This window comes from Triticum aestivum, chromosome 3D, assembly GCF_018294505.1.
Source record: "Triticum aestivum cultivar Chinese Spring chromosome 3D, IWGSC CS RefSeq v2.1, whole genome shotgun sequence".
Taxonomy (NCBI): domain Eukaryota; kingdom Viridiplantae; phylum Streptophyta; class Magnoliopsida; order Poales; family Poaceae; genus Triticum; species Triticum aestivum.
Window position 1 is genome coordinate 536,258,221 of NC_057802.1, and position 15,238 is coordinate 536,273,458.

A 15,238-nucleotide genomic window follows, 5' to 3' on the forward strand; every position below is an offset into this window, starting at 1 on the left:
TATCTTCTTTGCCATGGGCACCAAGGGCAGTGTGCCAAGACTGAGACATTGCCACCTGCTGTCCACATCGATGCCGACGAGGTAAAAAATACACGGAGCTAATTCGATCCCCATCAACATCAGGTACAACCTTGGACTAGGGGATACCATGAACAAAACTTAGTCAAATAATTTATGAGTGACTACTACTGTTTGCTTGATGTTTCGTTCAGAAAATAGGATCTAGCTTCAATTAAATTGACCATCAATTTGTTTCCTGCACAGATGCTGCATTGTCCGTCCTGAATCCTTGGATGTTGGGAAGTTCGAAGAAGCATGTGCTGTAGGTATGTCTTTGTAATCAGTATATATTTATATGCTTCTGCAAATTATAAATCATGTATTTGCATTCACTGACTGTCCACTAAATACTTCTACCAATTTGATTTGATAATGCGGTTGTTTGGATGCTAAAAGAATAATGAATTGGTGCACATTTTTAATGATAAGACATCGAAGGGCCAACGTCTTGTTAGAAGTAGCTTATTCTTGGTCAATCCTTCCACTTTACCAAGCTAATGAGGGTGATCAAGCACTTATTTTTTTACCTGTCCCAAGGGATTTGAGGAATGATTTCGTGCTTTTGATGAATGTGGCTGCAACCATATTCCTATAGTCAGTGATTCAATAATTGTCACATTTTCCTTCCAACTTTTATATTGCTTCTTTCATGTCCAGTTGTTGAATACATGCGCAGACTGATTTTTGCCACTGGAAACAGTACATACTCTTAAAGATTTTGTGGTGACCACATGATTGTTGCTCTTGGCTCCATATGCTTTTTGTTAAACTTGCTCATAAAGTACATAACTTTGAACAATGCAATGAAATCAGTAGAAGCATCACATGATATGATTGTTCATGCTGGCAGCACAAAGCATATTGAAGGAATAACCTAGCGGCGGCTGTACAATACTATCATTGTAGTAGCATTCCCAATTTTTTATATTCCTATGTTCCGAACACTCGATAAAATTATGTCAAAACTGACAAAATTTTGTGAACTGGAGGGAGTAACTATTATCTTATTCTCTGTTTTAATGTTGTACTCATGCAACTGAACTTCCATACATTTCGAAATTATCTTTAGATGTTCAAGAATGGGGCTGCTAATCTGTGCTTATGAGCATCAGTAACTACTATCTAATGTTCACGTACATAGTGTCGTTGATGTCAGGGACCAAACCAAGTGCATAATCTGAGGTTGGGAGGCTATTAATGAATGTCCAGTTTAAATTTTATATGCATACGCATGTGTGATTTTAAACCAAAAGCATTCTCTCTCTTTTGGAGATCCCCTGCCTTTTGGAAGATGTTTAGCTTTGATTTCAACTGCCAGCCTTCTCTCTGTACTCACTGATCCGCCTGGTAAGACCTACCTGTAAATAAAAATCTACTTGCTATGCTTTATAATTAAAATATCTGCTGCATATATTCTTCTTTGTAAGCATTGTCGTTTCTTTCAGTGTATTCTTTTTTGAGCAACTAGCAACCATCAGGGCTATCAAACACGTTAAGAATTGCAACAGCAAGGTATGCACTCAGGTGGCGGCACCTGGTTGACTGGTCATGAGTAAGGGCAAGTTGTCTGTTTCAGTTTATGAGTCCAATGATGCAATTTGAGATAAACTAGAGCATATTGAGACACTTTTGAGAGAAATAATTTGTATTATTGCACACACATGCCTGGTTCAAATATGAGGTGTATGATAGAGTTAGTAACATGGTCTAATTCATTACATACTTGTGTTGGTCGATTTATTTGTCGGACAATTTGCTCTGCTCCTGAAATGTCACTAGGTTTGTGAGTTATATCAGAGTTAGTAACTTGGTTTAATTCGTTACATACTTGTATATATTGATTATTTATTTGTTGGACAATTTGCTCTGCTCCTAAGAAAATAGGGCTAGCAAGTGATATAACTCTTATGACAGCTCATGGTTAGGTTATAGCATGTTTAATTACTCTCATTTCTCTCAGTAACCTTGCATACCCCTTTATAATGGTATGTACACACATCCATTATGTTTAGCTGTGGGATGTTGGATTGGTGTGCTTGTGGCCTGAAGAAGAGTGCTCACATCAAATGCTTACGTTAGTCTTACGTCCTTGTGTGGCCATACTTTTGCTTGATAACAAACACCTGCATTGTTCCTTTTTCTTGTAAAAAGTAATAGAATATCTATTAGTTTCATTGGTATATGAGTGCAATGTTCCTTATAATTAATAGGTATAGGAGCTGGCGCTGATAGGAGTGTCCACCTCCTATAAGATGACAAAGATGGAGAGGAAGCAGGAGTGTTGGCGCAGGAGCAGCAGATGTGGGCACAGTGCTGGCAAGGCGGGATGCAGGGGCAGCATGACCTCAATGGGCTCGCCATCGACGGCAGCGGATGCCCATTCCCATGGCGCACCACGCAGCCGGTGGGTACTATTACTAGCGCCTCCTCGAGCTAAGCGACTTGTTTTGGTTCCCCTCTCTTGTTGAGTTTTTTTTTGCGGGACTCTTGTTGAGCTTTTATCTATGAATGATACTATGATCATCATTTTCCACGAAGAAATTGTAATTCGAATTGAGATTGAGAATTTGAAAACGGCCTTACAGGACACGAGCCGTGGCACTACAAAGGTGTTGTACTTGGGTTGAATTGGTTGTTGCGTATGTGTCCATCCAATCAGTGCATAACGAGGCACCTCTGATTCTGATTCAATAATACTACTTTAGTACAAGTAAGAAAGCGAAAGGGGCGAACCCAATCTAGCACCGCTACAGCTTCCTCTCAGGAGGGTGCGCCCCAACCACTAGTAGTATGTCATAAGCACCTACAACACAGCACTAACAAAGGTTTAGTTCCACCAAAGCAGTACGCAATGTGAGGAGACGGCAGCAGGCAAACTCGGAAGGTCACAAAAAATGGAGTTCCAACAACATACCAAAACCACCAGCCTGGAAAACCGCATCATGCCGCACCAGCCTGAAAATTTTAAAAAGAAAACAAGAAAACCAGAGAAAAACCATTGCAAAAAAGAAAAAGAAACAAAATAAAACAAGAAACCTGGAGAAAACCAAGAAAGAAACAAAAAAAATCAAAACTATAACGAAGAAAGAAAATAAGAAAAACCAAAGAAAACAGTGAGAAATTAAAAAAGAAAAGAAAAAAAAACAGAACAAGCTAGTCAACGATCCCACAGTTTGATTTGTCACGTCGGTGAATACTAGCTAAAAGTTTTCAAGGTTCAAAATAGACCGAGATCAGACAGTTCAATGTGCTGATTTCAGGGATTGGGATTTTAGGTTCAATTTAGCTTTCGTCTACAAGTTTAAGATTTGTTTTGGACTTTCTTATTTTTTTTAAAGAGTTGGGCTTTCCCTCGGTTCCACTTCTATGAACAATAGTGTATTTGTGAGTAGAGATTATAGGAATATAGTGTTCATGGATATATCCCAATATTATGCATTGTGTATTCGTCGGAGGTGCCTTTGGATCAACTATGCTCCAAACTTCCTCCGTGATTGTATTATCCGCGAATGTATTACCCTTGAGTAATCAACAAAGGCTTATGAGTTGCCAAAAAAGAGGTCGTTTTCCATCAAACTGACCCATCGCATCTTGCAGCCAAAACTGGGCCGTGCAAGTGGCATGCACGCTACGTGGACGTAGTTCATCATGCCAGTTCCATCGGGATCTTTTTCACTGCCGACATATGAGGTCACCAGGAGCTGCTGCAACGTGTCTTGCATCCTTTTCAAAACGTAGATGTCGTCTGATATTTCTGCCCTGAAAGAGCCGTTAATTACATGCTGAATATACTGATCGATCGTATATGTATATCCTGCGTTCGCACGATTTTTGGCTTTCTCTCTCTGTCTCTTGTGTGTGTGTGTGATCACCAACAACTTCTCATTTGAAACCACATGGCAGATGTGGTTAGCTACTCCAAATTGAAAATTGAAAACTTCTCAATTTTGAAAAAATACCCGGTTGTAGTTGCACGCCCATCGACTATGTGCAGCTGTAGTGGTACGTCTGTAGATTGCGGGTAACTACAGTTGCACGTCCATGCACTGACGCACAATTGCATCTGAAATCATTCGCTCCCGACAACCAGTCGTCGTGGCCTCTGCACCTCACAGTGAAGCGTGTAGGTGTAGTGAGGCGGCAGGTGAGACGTCCACGCACGGACCTTGAATCCCCCTCGGGTCCTCACGCTTCCAAGGAAAAGGTCATGCACGCTCATTGTCGTCTCAGGATCTCCAGGTCCAGCTTCAGCAGAAATCCACGCCTCGTAGTTGGCAACCATCACGACGCATTCCGAAGAACCGTTCTCTGCTCTCCTGACAAACACCGGCTCCGCCATGTGCCAAGGATCGACGAAGCGCTCCCCGTACAGCGAGACGTTCGTCCTCCAGAAACTGGGGTTGGAGTTGGCCTGCATGCAGTAGCCCGCTGAAGACACTTGCGCCCATGAAGCACCCGTTCATCACCCTGGCCATGTCCTTCGCCCTCGTGCTACCGAAGGTGCGCGCCTTGAAGAAGTACCAGTACACCTCTGGGGTATTGAAGCCGTGTCGGGGAAGAAAAGAATTCTGCGGATGGTTCTCTGGTGATCCACATCTCTGCTCGTCTAGAAGGAGCATATGAAAAAGAACTGCTGCGTAACAAAGACCGTGGCCATGGGTATGCAGCGTGTTATTTGTCTAGCCTTTGATCTCTTCTCTGAACATTATTTGAGTTGCACCAAGCCAAGACTGGAAGCTCATGCATGCATGGTCGATGGTTTCTCAAATAAGAAATAACACGAAGTGATGCAAGTAACCGAGGACAGTGACTCTCTATCGGGGTCGAGCGTGATGTTTTTGGCTATCGGTAATGCCTTTCCTGACGTATAGGTTACGATCTCTCTGCATCCACATCCATGAGCCGTGCTGACTGGGTTGCAGATTTTCTTTCCATTTTTTCCGTTGTCTGCTTCTTCCATACAGCAAATTTTATTTGGAGAAAACACCTCCATTCCACAATATAGTGTCTATAGTTTGTCCTTTGGAAAGTCAAGTTACATCAACTTTGACCAAGTTTTTTTTGCTGGTGAATTTTGACCAAATTTATGGAGAAAAGTATCTACATATGTAATATCAAATCAATATCATTGAATACATGCATAGTGAGACCTATAGAGAAAACTAAAAAAAAAACATGCATGGTGAGACCTGTAGAGACGAGTATTTATAGAGAAGGGTATCTCAAGATGATGTGCCGACTCGGTCTCCGGGATGCTCATAGAGATAGGGTCTGCGTGTGTGCGTTCATAAGGATAAGTGTATATGCATATGTATAACCTTCTGCGTTTGTGCTGTGTCAAAAAAACTAATATTGTTGTTGATACCTTTTCTAATAAACTTGTTCAAACATTACAATGTTTGTTTTCAAGAAAGGAAAAACTGTATGCGTCCATTGTTGACGGAGTGAGTAGTACATGCATGTATATTCAGATAAAACATAAAGACTTGTAAAAAGGATAAAACATAAGAGCATCTACAATAGATGATGTATTTTACATCACCAAAAAATGATTGGAGTAAAATATACATCACCAAAAATATACTTTGTACATCACCAAAAAAGGGCCAGCTTCAACAGTTGTTGTAGAATAGATGATGTGAAACTAGTGCTTCAATAGATGATGTAAAACTAGTTGAACTACTACACAATTTCAATAGCTATCACATTTGAACTCGACACCGAAGTTCACGGACGACTTCTCCCGCACCTCGAAGAAGCCAGTCTTGCACTTTGAGACCCTCTTCGGCGGCATGGTGGCGGCGCGGGGTGCGGCATGGAATCGGGCGTCAGAGTCGCAGGGAGACGACCAGCGGAGTCACGGAGGCTGTGCGGTACTGCAGCCGCGACGAAGATTCTCCAAATCGAGCGACTGCGCGACGACGGCCGAGCGGCTTCGATTCGGTAGAAGTCAAGGCATGCGAGTGCGAGGAAGCGGTGGAGTCGTAGAGAGACGATCGGAAGATGAAGGTGGAAGCTGTGCGCCTGCCAGCGGGGACGAAGATGCTTCAAATCGGGGGTGGCGCGGCGGCGGCGGAGCGGCTTCGATTTTGGCAATTTCAAGGTGTGAGGCGGCGAAAAAGCGACGGATCCGGTGGCCGAGGTGGGGAGGCTGGATCAGGCGACGACGGGGTGCGGCGGGGCCCAATGGACGGGCGGCGCGGCGGTTGGCAAGGCGGTCGCAATGTGGGAAGGTGGAATGAAGGTTTCAGTGGAAGTTGGGCTTCGTGCGATGTTGATGCGTTTTACATTGGTGCGTCCAAGTGATGTATATTTGCAATGTAGATGTAAAATCTGAGAAAAATTTGCATCTACGTCATGTGTCGAAGAAATGTTTTTGGTTCTTGGTGATGTATATTTTAAGTATTTTTACATCGACATCATTTATTGAAGATGCTCTAAACAATTCACACGGATGTATTCCAACATTTCAAGGCATTATTGCTCGTGCACAGTGCTCCGTATAACACAGGATGCCGGATGGACGGAGGTCGTTCTCCATCAAAGCTGACCCATCAAAGTCGTCCAGCCAAAACTGAGCCGCGCAAGTGGCATGTGCACGATGGCACCGTTTGCCGCTCCGCTCTACGTGGACGCAGTTTATTATCATGCCAATTCCATTTTGGGCTATCCTTTTCATTGCCGACATACGTCGTGGTATATCACCCGGAGCTGCCGCGCGCGACGTGTCATGCATCTTTACCTGAACGTAGAGGTCATCCTAATATTTCTGCCTAGACAGCGCCGTTCATTACGTGCGGAATACATCAATCATGTCGATTTGTGGAGACGACGTTACGATTTTTCAGTCCTAGCCTTTCCGTTTTAAAATAGTTATGGTGGTTTTAATTTGAATTTAAACTATTTACACTAAAACCACGAAAATATGTTGGAACGGAGGGAGTACTTAGTATAGAAACTAGCAAACATGAATCATCAAATTTGCAAAGCAAAAAGAAAAACATTTTCATCTTTGTTTATATTTCAGAGGTACTTCTTAGTAGTGCTAGATAATTGTCTGTGTATTACAAAATAACATAAACATTCTAGTATTCTAGGCCATGATTTATCTCTCCATATAAATATAATATGGTAAATAATAATGCTACTAAATCATGTATGTGATTTACCTTCTTAATAAATAATTTTAGATTTTATTTGTAATTACTTATTAATTTACCAAATAAAAAACAAATTTATTTGGTAAAAAGCTTATTGGCTTAGAGCAACTCCAATGGGGCGACCCAAATGGACGGCGATTTCGTCCGCTTTTTATCCGTTTGGGTCGGCCGCCTGCCCGGCGTCCGCCCTCTTTTAGATTTGGGTCGGCAGCGCGTCCAACGCGCCGATCTATATGTGCCGGTCTGGCCGGCTGGCCGCCCAATATTACATTGATTTGCATTTAAACATATTGTCAAATAACATAGTTTACCGAATAAAATAATATAATTTTACAAGCCGGATACATATGCTCAACCAAATCATTTTGCACCTGCACGTGAATTTTTCAATCACGCATGTCTTCATGAAATTGGGTGAACTGTTCAAACGTTGCCGCTACTCCATGCTCAGGCACAACATTCTCACCCTGAAACTGAAAGCCTTGATCGTACAGACGTTCCGGGCGCTCGTCTTCTACGATCATATTGTGCATGATCACACAAGCAGTCATCACCTCCCACGGTTTCTGCGTGCTCCAGGTATTAGCAGGATACCGAACGATGCCCCATCAAGATTGCAAAACACCAAAGGCACGCTCGACATCCTTCCTAGCACTCTTTTGCTATTGGGCAAATCTTTTCCTCTTCTCTCCGACTAGGTTGGGTATTGTCTTGACAATAGTGGTCCAGTGAGGATAGATACCGTCACCCAGGTAGTATCCTTTGTCGTAGTTGTGTCCGATGACAGTAAAGTTCACCGGTCGGCTGTTGCCTTCGGCAAGCCTAGCAAACACCGGCGAGCGCTGAAGCACGTTGATATCATTGTGTGATCCAGCCATGCCAAAGAAAGAGTGCCAGATACAGAGATCTTGAGACGCCACGGCCTCTAGTATGACAGTGCAAGCCCTGACATGTCCCTTATACTGCCCTTGCTAAGCAGAAGGACAGTTCTTCCACTCCCAGTGCATGCAGTCTATTTTGCCAAGCATCCCTGGGAAGCCCCTTCTGGCATTCATCGCCAACAAACAGGCTGTATGTTCAGTTGTCGGCTCTCTCAAGTACTCAGGGCCAAACACAGCAATAACAGCCTTGAAGAACTTATACAGGGACTCGTCAATGAGATCACCGGGCACTCCATATGCAAGCATTCGGATGGCGGCAGTGCATTTCTGATAAGAGTAGAAACCAATCTTGCTGATGGCATCCTCTTTGCACTCGAAATAGTCATCATAGCCGACCACTCCCTCTCTAATACGGTTGAAAACATGCCTAATCATACGGAAACGGCGGCGGAATTTTTGATGTTTGAACAACGGGTTTATTGTATCAAAGTAGTCCTTCTAGAGAAGGAAATGCCCACTCTCTCGGTTGCGATTCAACGCCGGAAGGTGGCCCGGAATGGAGCCACGGAACAACGGTCGCTGGCTGTTTAGGTGGTGATGGACAAACACGGCAGCCAATATCTCCTCCTCCTCGTCGGACGACGAACCGTCGGAGTCACAAATGAAATTGTGGAAGAAGAACTCGTCGGCGGAGTCCATTTCGTACCTTGGCAAACTGTCGAATAGCTTGCGGGCATCGAAGAAGGAGACGGCCGGCGAGGGGAGTCGCGGCGCGCACGGACCAGCTAGCTGCCCTGTCGGCGTCTGACGAGCGTGCCGGTCGGATCTGGCCCGGGCGATGGGACGGCTTCTTGGTCGTGGGCGGCTGTGCGGTGGGGGGAGCGGCGGTGGGAAGCAGTTTGCTCCCCGGCGGCAAAACGGCGGTGGCGGTCAACGGGGGGAGTGGGCGGCATTGCTGGGCGAATGTGGAGGCGGCGGCAGCTGGCAGAGTCACCGGCAAAAATGGGCGGCGGCGTCGGCGATGAAGGAGGTGGGCGAGGGTTGCTGTTGGCTGGGGGGATAGGGGAGGCCAATGTGCCACCGACCAGTGGGCCCGGGAAGGGGAGAGGGCAAGCACGCGCGTCCGTCTCGTGTTCGCGCCGATGCAAATCCGGACAAAAGCGGACGCACGTCTGTATGGGTCGGCGCGTTGGGCCGCCTTTTGTGTCCGCGCCGACCCAAATGGACGGCGACGGACGAAATGGGTCGCCCCATTGGAGTTGCTCTTAGTACCAAATAAAAAATCATTTTACTTTTCTTAAGAAAAAATATTTTACTTGGTAAGTCAACAAAACGTGACACGAGGCGACTCTCCATATCCGCTCTCGTCTCCCCCACTCCCTCGCAGCCAAATAAAATAGAAAAGGACTTTTATAACTACCAAACGTTCGGATTTTAGCAATAGGCAAGAACGATCCTTATTCCGCTCTAATTATATACATGCATGCATTAGAATGACTAATTTTTCTATAACGTACACTCCTCCCACTAATTACATGCATATATGCACCAAAGGACGAAAAGTTGATGTCATTTTCTAGATGTTTTCTTTTTTCAAATTTCAAAATGTTTTGTAGCTCAAACCGTCGCCCTGATTGAAAAACCGTCTTCACAAAAAAAATCATCTCGACGAGATCTTCGAAACTAGATCCCATGTTGATATGTTCTTATGATTTTTTTCAGGACCAAAAGTTACCACATCTGGACTACGTAAGTTATCACGTCTGTCATACATAAGTTACCGTGTCATTTACACAAAAGTTTTCGGGGGTGTATTTTCCACAAACTTTTATCCCAGTGTCAAAAGGTGATTATAGTGTTTGCAATGAGTTGTCAACTTTGTTGTGTATATTACCATGTTGCACAAAAGTTATCGGGTTATGTTTTCCAACAATTTTTATCAACTCAGTCAAAAATTACCGCGATATTTGTATATGAGTTATCAGCTCTCATGTCCGTGCATTATCATTTTGTTTACACATGAGTTATTGGGAGGTATTTTTTAACAACATTTTTCCCTGGTCAAAAGTTACCACGTATGGACTACGTAAGTTAGCAGCTTTGTTGTATGTATATTACCATGTTATTTATACACAAGTTATCAGGGTATATTTTCAACAAACTTATATCCCGGGGTCAAAAGTTACCGTGGGGTTTGTAGTGAGTTATCAACTTCATTGTGTAACTTGGTATCAGGTCCGACGAATGTTTTCAATAAAAAAATTCTCTCGGGTCAAAGTTATCACGATGTTTATGCATGAGTTATCAGGTCTACGGTGTGTAAATTATCATGCTATTTATACTGAAGTTATCGGAGCATGTTTTCAACAATTTTTTCCTCTCGTGTGAAAATTATCACGGTGTTTGTGCATGAGTTATCAGGTTTATGGTGTGTAAATTATCATGCTATTTACACCAAAACAAACGGGGATGTATTATACCACAAGTAGCCCGATAACTTCAAAAATAATCATGCTGATAACTATGGTACATCTAGTCCGATAACAAAATAATAACCATGTTGATAACTATAATACATCTAGTCCTATAACTATTTATACATAAGTTATAGGGTATGTGGTATGTGTATTATTATGCTATGTACACAAAAGTTAACGTGGTATGTTCAAACCATTTTTTTCGAATTAAAATTACCACGGTGTTTGTACGTTAAGTTATCAGGTATGTCATGCGTAAATTACCGTGCTGTTTACACCAATGTTATGGAGTGTGTTTCAAACAACTCTTTTATTCTTCCATTAGATCAAATAGCTAGCGACCGAGTGATGTGGAACCTGCTCGACAGAAAACCAAGACAAATTAGTAATGCAATGTGGAATGTGTGGGGCAAAAGAAAAACCAAAAAAGACCAAGTAGGGAGGAGTGTATCGAGGGATGAGAATCAACAATAAGTGAGTACTCTGCTAAAAAAAATCACATACATGTTAGATAGAAAACTATAGGTCTGTACCTACATAACACAAATCTAGTTTTTGTACGTAGTATAGCAACCAACGATAGTTCAGGTGGTTTGAGCACTTGTTTTATTTCCTCTGTTGTGTTTGAAAAAAAAACTTCAATAAAGCCTCATATAAAGAATCCGGGAAAGTAATAACCACTATCAAGTTTTGGCGAGTTGGCTAGTGTGTTGTCCCACCTAGCTTTAGGTTCTGGGTTTGAATCTCTTCTCAGCAGTTTTTTTTTTCTCGCCCAGGACAGTGGTTTGGTTGGTGCATGTGAGCGCGAGGACTGCGGGCTGGCGTACGCATCGAACGCGATCGATCGTTCGGATCTATCGTAAATATCCGAACATTCGGGCGTTACATTTATCGAATAGAAAAACGTTAACTGGCAGCAGTCAGATATTAGAGGGTTCCCAGCGAACTACCTTTTGGTCCTTGGATGGAAAACACGGATCTTAAATCACTTAAAGTAGCCATGTCATGTTTCTTTTTTGGTTCGCTGTCAGGCTTCATCGGCGCGAACAGGCAGAATTTCGTGTTTTGACCCTGTTGACAAAGAAATTCAGGATCTGATCCCGGTTCGAAAAAAAATCAGGATTTGACCCTTTTGCTATCGCCAGGGTATCTGGCGGTAGGGTTAGACAGCCTACCGCCTGGGGCCCTGGCGGTAGGGTGCGACGGAGGGGGACGGCGGCCGTTTGCCTATGCTGACGTGGATAAGTACCCTACCGCCAGGGGTCCTGGCGGTAGGCAGTCTAACCCTACCGCCAGATACCCTGACGGTAGGGTGTGGCTGGGTTTTGCCGTATAAACCTTCTGTAACGAAATATGCAAGGGCCCTGACGGTAGGTTCACCCTACCGCCATGGGGGCTGGCGGTAGGTTGTCTGACCCTACCGCCGCAGTGCCTAGCTGTAGGATCCTCTGTTTTGTTGTTTCAAGTTCATCTGGTTGCTTCTTTTCAAATTCAATATGACAGCAATATCACAGCAAGTTTCACAAATATAACAGCAACATCACAGATTTTAAACAATTAAACTTGGGCATCACATACACATAGTAGCAAACACATAGTAGCAAACGGAGTTCAATTAATTAGTAAACGGAGTTTCACAAATAGCAAACACATAGATCCACAAATAGCAAACACATAGTTCCACGTAGTTTCACACGACAAGTTCAACCAAACGAAGTTCATCCTAATAGCAAACACATAGACAATCCAACTACAAGAGCCAACTATCGAAGGTCATAATCAGTTGCTCCTTCCCCTCTTGGAGGTACGATCCTCGTTGCTCTTTGAACGAGTCTCTTCAGTCTTCTTCTTGGGTTGTCGAGTAACCGGTCTCTGGAAAGGGTCCGGACTCAGCAAATCCTTCTTCTTTGGATTCCTCTTCGGCAGCTGAGATGGCTGAGATGTTTGAGTTGGTGGAGGTCCATAATCTATATCGTACTCCTCCTCCCCGTTGCTCTCATCCTCCTCCTCCTCCCCTTCTTCATGTGTGGCCTCCTCCTCCTCATCCTCTTACTCCTCCTCCTCCTCCTCCTCCTCAGCCAACCTAGACGACGAAGGAACATGGCTCGTTGAGCCGATGAGACCCTGTGTGGCTACAGGCTGATAAGCTTCAACCGACCCAGCTCCAGCACACCCAAGCAGCCTACTAGCTTGCGACAATGCTTCACGAACTTCTGCACTCACAATGAAACAAGGGCATAATAAGTATCAGGTTTATGATTGCAAGTGAACAAGATGCATCTGTTCCGAGGAGGCTGAAATTGTACCTTCATCGTCCCCCTCATTTTGTTCTCAGATTGTACGCTCCCAGGGATATCACCAAGTGCATCTGAGGCTTCAAAGATGCATCGGTTCAGCTCACCAGACTGCGACGGCACAAGTCAGTCACGATGACGAATACAACAATTTAAATACAGCCGTCGGTTCAAACTTACCACTCTGTTGATGAGGGGTGCAAACTTCCTAAATCCACTGTGCATGTCTCTGATGCCGGTATGGTAGGCCTCTTCCTCAGGGTCATCCCTCTCCAGCTCCGCGATGTCTTCCACCGTCCACCGAGGCCTGAGACGAAGATGGTGCTTCTGGCCATCATCGTACCACCTCATGTGTCGGTCCAGGTAAGCATCCCAGTCCATCACTTTCCTCTCCACATCTTTCCGATACCTCCGTCGGTTCCACTCCGTCACATGAATCTTATGCTCCTCTCCCCAGTCTGTGATCGACTAATTCTTCTGACGGCTCATCCTGCAAGGCATAGGCCACAAGAAACATCATAATAAAGTCGCCACGCAATGAAATCATGGGCACAGAGAACAAAGCGCTCACAGGTGGAGTGCGTGGCTGCCGGTATCGGTGGGCTGGCCCGATGGGGTATGCTGATACACCCCAAACTGCGTGGCCACGCAGTGTGGCAAGTGCCACTCGACGGCGTACACACAGATCATGGGCATGATGCACCGCCAGAGACCACGGTCCGCATCGCACATCACGTTCAGATCAAAGTCCCACTCTCGGTCATACGGACACCAATTTACCTATTACATATACGTTGGTAAGTTCCCACTCTCGGTCAAAAGTGGAATCAAAGAGAAAGGTGTTGAGCGAGTTCATATACCTGCGTATGTGTCAGAGCGTCCAACTCGTTGGTGTAGGTCTTGTACGAAGTCTTGTTTAGGCCCGTGTAGAGTTTGACAACGTCCCAGTCGTAAGCTACGGTGGGGTGTCGAGTCTCGTCGCCGTCTTCGCTATAGGCACCCCACGGGCGTCTTGGCAACTTCTCCGGACGCCCCACCGGCAGCCGCTCCCACATCCAAATGGAGAAGGCCCAGACAAAGCCACCCATATTGGACTTGTCTCCCGTCCTCTGCATTGCATCGTCAAGCTGCAAAACATCAAATGAGGATCAGATATAACAAAATGTCATGGACACACTTTCGTAGGTAGGTAGGCAATTAGATACTCTCTTACCGAACAGTATAGGTAGGCGAGAGATGCGGTCCCCCAACTGTACCCTGCCTCCCAGTCCGTTAGGAAGAAGAGATACGACCAGTTGGCAGAGTTCCCGGGGCTGTTTGGAAACACGACCTCCGTGAGAATGTACCACAGGTAGGCCCTCACGTACCACTCCACAGTCGTCTCGTTGGCGCCTTCGGGGCATTTCTGCCGGTGCTCCGAGAGCCAAATCAACGGCACACCGGATGTACGGTTACCCTTAGTAGCGGGGCAGTCGCCGATGAGCACTAGTAAAAAAAGACACATCCGTGACATTTTGGGCCGAACGAAAAAAAATTCTGTCATACATATGACACTTCTATGACGATAATTGTGACAAAACCCGGTATCATCATAGATATGGTGGGATCCTACTTCTATGACAAAAAATCATGACAGAAAATGGGCTTTTCGTCCTGGGCGGGCCGGAGACGCAGCTGCATGACATTCTTTGGGCCGTCCATGACGGAAAAAACCGTGGTAGAAGCGAGGGCGAGGAAAATTTCGGGGAGTTCCCGGTTACGGTGGGAGGTCGGGGGCCGAGCGATGCGCGTTTCTCTCGTACACGTACGCGCGTGTGTGCGAGGCGTTGGCTCTAACTGAACCCGAGTGAGGCGTTGGGCTCTAACTGAACCCGAGCGATTGCACTGCAGGCTACGCGTTACTGAACCCGAGCGATCGATCGATGGCTGTTAACTGAACCCGATCCAGCGATTCCTTCGCTACTGCTGCTAACTGAAGCCGATCGATTGGATGAACAGTGAGCGTTGCGGGGGGGGTGGATGAACAGTGAGCGGTGGCGTTGCCTCTGGATGAACAGGACCCCGTGGTGTGGAGGGCTGGATGAACAGTAGACGGTGGAGGGGTGCCCGTGGAGGGGTGGTTGAACAGGACCCCGTGGTGTGGAGGGCTGGATGAACAGTAGACGGTGGATGGGTGCCCGTGGAGGGGTGGTTGAACAGTAGCCGGTGGAGTAGCGCGCGGTGGAGGCTGGATGAACAGGAGCCCGTGGAGGCTGGACGAGGTCGACGGTAGCCCGTGGAGGCTGGAGGAGGTCGACGGTGGAGATGAACAGTATCCCGTGGAGTCCCGTTTTGCGGTACGCCACACCCCTCCCGATGAACAGGAC